Below are 7773 nucleotides of genomic sequence, written 5' to 3' on the forward strand. Positions count from 1 at the left end.
TCTCACTCAAATCTCATCTTGAATTGTAGCTCCCGTAATTCCCATATGTTGTGGGAGGGAGCCGGTGGGAGATAATTGAATCATGGGGGCAGTTTCCCCCATGATGTTCTCATAGAAGCAAGTAAGTCTCACAAGATCTGATGGTTTTATAAGGGGATATTCCTTTTGCTTGATTCTCATTCTCTTCTGTCTGCTGCCGTGTAAGACATGCCTTTCACCTTCTGCCATGATTATGAGGTCTCCTCAACCACTTGGAACTGTGAGTTCGTCAAACCTCTTTTTCTTTATAAACTACTCAGTCTTGGGTGTGTCTTTATCAGAGCATGAAAATGGACTGATACAACCTGCTTCCTCTACTGCTCCTGCCATTGAAAATTCTTGGCTTAACCTCCCTCCTTGTCTTGCCTTGTCTAGCCACTGTCATTTAAGAGATTAGCAGAACTGGTCTATCTAGTCAACGGTGTTTAGGACCATTACTGAAATTTGAATTAAAAACAGTTTAAAAAATCACACGAAATTGTCTATAATGAGACATCCTATAAGAAATTCTTACCAACATAATAAAATTTCCTCTTAGTGAATTTGACTGTCAAAAAAAAAAAAAAATCTCCCTCCAAATCTCATTGATTATCTGAGACTGAACTATGTATTAATAGATAAATAGAACAGTAGTAGGACATTGTGGCACATTTCTGTTCATTGTTTTTGTTATTTCCATCTACTACAGAAAAATGGACTCTCAAGTTCTCTGAAGTTTGCTGAGCCTCTCTGCCTCTCATTTTATTGAACTAATGCCCCTTTAGTAGGCATTCTTCCAATATAATGTGCCCATGTCCTTCTTCATTTCTTCCCCTCCTGCCCACTCCATTAAAATCCATTTAAATAGGGAAAGAGCAAACTTCAGCATGTTAACATTTGACTTCTATTTGTATCTTTTTTTTTTTTTTTTTTTTTTTTGAGATGGAGTCTCGCTCTGTTGCCCAGGCTGGAGTGCAGTGGTGCAATCTTGGCTCACTGCAACCTCCACCTCCTGGGTTCAAGCGATTCTCCTGCCTCAGCCTTCTGAGTAGCTGGAATTACAGGTGCACGCCATCATGCGTGGCTAATTATATTTTTAGTAGAGACAGGGTTTCACCAGGTGGGTCAGGCTGGCCTTGAACTACTGACCTTGTGATCTGCCTGCCTCGGCCTCCCAAAGTGCTAGGATTGCAGGCGTGAGCTACTGGGCCTGGCCTTTTATCTTTAGTGTCAATGAAGTTCAGTCATAATATATTAGCCTTAATGATTTTCCTTTAACTTTTTGCTTTCTAATATGCAGAATTATTATTTTAGTGAGATCAGGGTTGGAGAAAGGCAAAGGAGGCCTTGAAGAGCAAACTAAAGATGTCCAGCAAATGTGAGAGGGCCATTCTTTCTCCATAGCACCATGGTCTTTGATTTGTGTTTTGGGATTCAATATAAGCCAAGAACTATGGCTATTGGAAAGCTAGTCTTGATGATGAAATGCCTTTGGCCTGGACCTCATCCTTCTTGCTATGGCTCTTTGTTTTCCTTGGCTGCTTAGCATCTGTTTTTCCATTTCACCAAAATTTTGATGTCCTTTATTAAAATTATTTTTTCCCTGATAGGTGCATTACCATGAGGTTCTCCCAGTGAGTCCGTGCTAATGGGGTTTTAATGTTGTTAAGTTTTTTGGTGTTTCTTGGTCATGGAAGCGATACCTGCCATGAGCTAGACTAAGAGGATTCTTTCTTTTGAAAATATGAAATTTTACGGAAAGAAAAGAATACTGAAAATAGAGTTCTATCCTCTCCACATATTAACATCCTAAGCAACCTTTCCTGATCTGATTCTATTCCCATTTCATGCCTCTGAGCCACCTTTGTTCCTACCCATTTCCATTTCTGGTTCTTCAGCCTTTCCCTGCTATGAGTCAAAAATGTAAACTTGCTTATGTTAGTCAAAGTCAGTTTCTATTGCTTGCAATCAAAGACCCTAAGTTGTATAACATTTTAGAATAAGCCATTTGGTAGTATTTCTTTTATTCTCTGTTTTCCTCTATCTTCAATGTTTAAATCCATCTCTCTCTTTACTTTCTTCAACCTCTGTATACCCCAGAAGAATATGCTATGGTTTCTGGGATACTTGTTGTTTATTTAATTCTCAATCTCATATAGATATGTACTCCTCTTTTCAGATATACTGAACAGCCTTGCCATTATTTTTTAAGCATTTCTATCAGTTATCAGGAGTGAAATAATTAAGAACTCTGTATGTACGTGTTTTGTCTTCTTCTTCTTCTTCTTCTTTTTTTTTTTTAACCAAAATCTCACTGCTTTTTTAGTAGAAGGTAATTTGGATAACTAGGCTGTTAAATATGAAGATTGGTTTCATAGAATGACGAACACACTTACTCAAGGGTTGGCATTCCCTAAAATCATAGCAAGTATTTATTGAGCCTGTATTACTATGGGCTGGAACATTCGGTTACACACTTCACATACATGGTTAGATTATGTAACTATAGGAAATACGTACTTTTAAAGCCTTAGGAAATACGTACAATGATCTCATATTATAAACAAGGAAGTAGGACTTAGAAAGTTTAAGCAACTTTATCAAGAACCTATAACTAATGACAAGTTGAACAATGATTTACTGAATATTCTTCCTTACATATGTTCACTTTTTTTACATACATACATGTATTTTAAAATCACACTCTTTATCATTATGTAGGGGCCAAGGAAAAACTTACTCTTTATCCTCTGGAGGTTCACTGAAAATAGACTGACAAAAGGCAGATTAATAGGAGAAAAGGAATAGAAAATTTATTCATGTTTACATGTGTGTATGAGAGTCATAGAAAACATGAAACACAAAGAAAAGACCAGATACTTTTATACCATTTTGAGGTTACGAAAGGATAGGGGATTGGATTGTGAAAAGAGAGCTTATGGGAGGTAGAGAGAAAGGAAGGCCTGGGGTAAAGGTGTTCTCACTATGTAGATAAAACCTTATAGGTAGCAGCTCTCAGAAAGCATAGATGGTAGCCTGTGGTTGAGTTAATTTTCCTAAATCTGGATAAGGGGAAGGCCTCAGGGAAAGCTTGGCTGATTTACTTTCCTATTACAGATTTTTCTGTACAGATGCCAATCTCTTCCACACAAGGCAGCTTTTCAGGGCTATTCCTGTCTACAGGCCCTCTGAATAGCCCATCTCAAAATACTTCAAAAGAAGTAAATTTTGGGTGGAATATTTTTTATTTTCTTTAATTACCTTAATTGGAAAAACAATATATTGTTATAAATACAAGACAGTTATAAGAATGAATACTATAATAGTTAGGATATCGACCTATGTGTCCATTGGCAGATGAATGGACAAAGGAAATGTGGTATACATACACACAGTGGAATATTACTCAGCCATAAAAAGGAAATCTTGTCCCTTTGCCACAACGTGTATGAAACTGGAAGTTACATGTTAAGTGAAATAAGCCAGGCACAGAAAAACAAATATTGTATGTTCTTAAGCATAGGTGGAAGCAAAAAAAAAAAATTGATCTCATGGAGATAAAGAGTAGAATAATGTTAACCACAGGCTGCCAAGAGTGGGGGTGGGGGTGATAAAGGGAGGTTTGTTAATGGGTACAAACATATAGACAGAAGGGATCAGTTCTAGTTTTTGATAGCACAGTAAGGTGCCACAAGTTAATTTATTAAATATTATAAAATAGCTAAAAGAGAAGCCAAAATGTTCCTAACATAAAGAAATAATAAATGATATGGGTGATGGATATCCTAAATCCCTGATTCGATCATTGCACATTGCATGCATGTATCAAGATATCACATGTACCCAATAAATATATATAATTATTATGTATCAATTAAAAATTGTAAAAGGAACAAAAAGAATGAATACTATGAAAACAGTGTTACTAAATTTAAGTAGAGATGCTTACCGGTAAAGAATCTAGACTTGAATCAAGTCTGATCTTTCTTTGTTTAAGAGGAGATTAGATTAGTAAGTGTTAGAGAGGTGTTAAAATGGAAGCGGCCTTAACACCCATTGATACGTGGTCCTCATATTAATCAGGTACTCAAAAAACTAAAAAAGGGGATAATTCTCTCAGCAAGTAAATCAACGATATTGAATGTTATGTCTAGAGACTTTCTGCTATTACAGTCTTTTCCTGGTTTGATACGCTTCCCACTTCATGGCACTATATCCTGTTGACATGCGAGCATTAATACTGGTGACACTGAACTAGGCTAATTTTCTTTAGAAGTGAAAGACTTATTTGTTTAATGATAGGTTCTTCCCTTAAAACTCAGGCAAAATCTCTTGTGTTCCAGGTCATAGGGTAAAGTGAGTTAAGGTCCTAATAAAGGTGATGATAATCTCAGTTGCTGAGCATCTACTGTAATACCAGGAAAGTACTAAATTCTTTATAAATAATCTTGTTTAATCATGACAACAACCTCAGAAGATCAATATCATTTCCATTTTACAATGATAGTGAAACTGGGTCTCAGAGTGTGAAGTAACCTGTTTAAGATTATACCCTTCCTTCTGGTCCACACTGTGTTTTTGAACTACATGTGATTTCCAGGAGTGAACTCAAGCTAAAAAAAAAAAAATTTATATCCCGCTTAAGAGACTTAGCATGACTTGTCACAGCTAAAAATTCTTTCATAAATATCATGAGTCTCACAGTTATATATGTTTGTTTCCCTAAAAGTTTCATTTATCCCAAACTTTCAATTTGGAAATGATTTAGCTGTTTTCTACCCCAGCACTTTATACCTTTTCTCCATTTTTCTCAATCTTATTTCATAAATGTATTCAAATCAAGAGGTTCATCTTCATTTTCCAAATTCATTGCCAGCTGATTCGAAAAAGTGTTGTTTCATATGGAACTGCTTCCCTTTGCATAATGAAAATCCATCAGATGCATAGTTGGTCTATCTGCAGTTTGCCACATACAAAAGATTCTTTACAGTTTATTTTTATTTTTCAGAATTTCTGCCAGCTTCTTATTCCTGTGACTGTTAGAATGTTCGATTAATTGCTAGAGTAAGCCTATGGTTCAGCAGTTGCCAGGTCTGAGGCGATGTTATTAAACTTCCTGCCGAGTTCCATCCAAATGCATCTGCTTCCTCCCACTGTCAGGCTTTCGTCCTCTTTTCTCAACATTTCTCTGTCGCGCGGTGTAATATTCTTTTGTGTTATTTCCCTAACACTGCAAGATTCCACTTGCCAAAGTGTGGAACAGGAAATAGCATTTGCCATCTACCTCCCTCTTTGTGGGATAGGCCACTTTTATTTTTGTAATTGATTCCATTGCTGAAAATTAGTTTCACTCGCAAAACACTCTCTGGTAGCAAGTTTGTTTTTTCCTTTGAAGCCTTTGAAATTTCTGTCCCTCTCCACCCCCTCAAATTTTGCAGGAAGCTTTTGATCTTGAAGGATTCTAAATGTATCTTCTGAATTTTTGGACATTTCTAGAAACACCACTGTATAGAAAGCTCTGTCTATAGAGCATCATCAGGCACACGACTCCAAAAGACACCTTTTCAAAGGAAAGAGGAAAATGGCAACTGTCCCACATCCAATCAGGTAAATGGCTCTTTATACCCCAAGTTGTGATAAAAGCAAACAAAAAGTCACAGTGCTGTTGATACATGAGCCTCTCTGTGACAGCTTGCTCTGGCTTTTTTGACTGGCAGTTACTTTGTACACCTTTAATAGCATTTCATCACTTGTCTGTTACTTAAACAACATCATCTTTCAAGCTGGAATATAAATGTATGCTGAAAATTTCCACATATTTTACACGGCCAACCTCTTGCTGTAGTATTTCCTGATAACAGAAAGTTGGTTGGCAAATAGAAAGTTATCTAAATTGTTCAAGTAGCTCTCTTGGTTGAGATAAACCCTTGTTCAGCACCTTGTTTTCGATTTGTAAAAACAAGCTAGATAAGCCTCTCTCGCAGAGGTTATCTCAGCTTTTTCAGAGGATTCATACTAATTGTGCACCAATGCACAGTCTGCAGCCGAGTCTTATTTATTAATTTTCTGCTTTGCAAATGATGCATGAACATTTAGGCAAATATGTATTGAAAGCTCCAGATTAAAATAGGAAAAGATAACAGAGCTAGTTTGTAGAATGAGATAAGATACGAGAATGAAGCCTCAAGGGATCATGTTTCAGAAGATTGATGAGGAAGGTTCTCAGGGGTAATGAGCCAAAAATTCAAAAACTTCTTTGAGAGAAACAGGAAGATTTTATTTTGTCACTTCCTTAAACAGGTAGTTTTGCCTAGACTTGAGAAGCATTACACCTTTGGACTGATCCTACCATAAAAAAGGTAGTGGATCTTACACTTTTACACATTGCGCCCTCTTGCTTCCTGTACACCCACTTAGGCATTTGATTACACGTTCTGCTGACTTATTCCCACATTTCCTATTATTCTTGTCTTTCTAAAGACAATGAACATTTATGGAACAACTCTTTTATGGTGAACTTTGTTCTCATCATTCCTGCATCCTTTATCTCAGTACTAACAACAAATTAGTGGAAAATGTTTTATTATCTCCATTTTTTAAGACTTGGAAAGAAAACAGTCATTAAGGTGGAGAAGTCTGAACATGAATTCGTATTTATCTGACTCCAAGGTCTCTCTCCCACACTCTGCTTTCTTAGTGATATTGTTAAATTATTTGGAAGCACAGAGGGATCCCAATTGAATTGAACTTATTATTCTTGGAAAGATATTTCACTAAATCAACTCCTTCTGGGCCAAAGAGGTAGAGCAAGTGAGTAGGTCACCAATATTTATAATACATTATTTGTGTACATTATTGTACATTATCTCATTTGATTTTCAAAATTATCCTATGACAAAAGGCTATTATTACTTGGATTTAGAGATGAAAATATGGAAGCTTAGTGAAATTAAGATTAACTAAGTCCACACAACAAATGAGGCCAAATTAAAAATCAAACTCATGTCTATCTGGTACAAATTTTTAAAGTTTTATCTACTTTATTTATATGACTATTAGTGAATCAGTGAATTTGTGAACCACCAATCAAATGGCCCCCTTGACAGTATAGACTTTGCATAAAAACCTCCTTTCTTACATTCCATGATGTTCTATGATCATGGTTGTCCTCATCTCTCATCATTCTGTAAATTTTTCTTATCATAACATATACCACATATCAAAAGCCTAGGTAATATAAACATTCATAGTAAAGGCAACATTTTGATTTTCTATTTACTTTGCATTTTTAAGAAATAAAATATTACAAATATGATTTAAAACTCCCTTTCTTATTCTCTCCTGTTTCATTCGCTTCCCTTATATAAGGAAATAGTTATCTTGAAGTTGCTATTTCAACAGTAGTTCTTGGTATCTGTAGGGGATTGGTTCCAGGACCCTCAGAGTATACCAAAATCTAGGGAGGCCCAAGCCCCTGATATAAAATTGTGTATTTGCGTATAACTTATGCACATTTCCTCACATACTATCAATCATCTCTAGATTCCCCATAATACCTAATACAATGTGTTATGTAAATGGTTGTTATATTGTATTTTTTATGGAATAATGAAAAGGAAAAAAGTCTATACATGTTTAGTATGGACACAGCTATTCCTTATTTTCCCCGGGTGCTGTCAATACCTAATTGGTTGGATTCACAGATGCAGATCTTATATAGAAGGCCAACTATAACTTAACTTACTGGTGTTTCTC

This window comes from Rhinopithecus bieti, unplaced genomic scaffold (genome assembly GCF_001698545.2).
Source record: "Rhinopithecus bieti isolate Rb0 unplaced genomic scaffold, ASM169854v2 scaffold_4480, whole genome shotgun sequence".
Classification (NCBI taxonomy): Eukaryota; Metazoa; Chordata; class Mammalia; order Primates; family Cercopithecidae; genus Rhinopithecus; species Rhinopithecus bieti.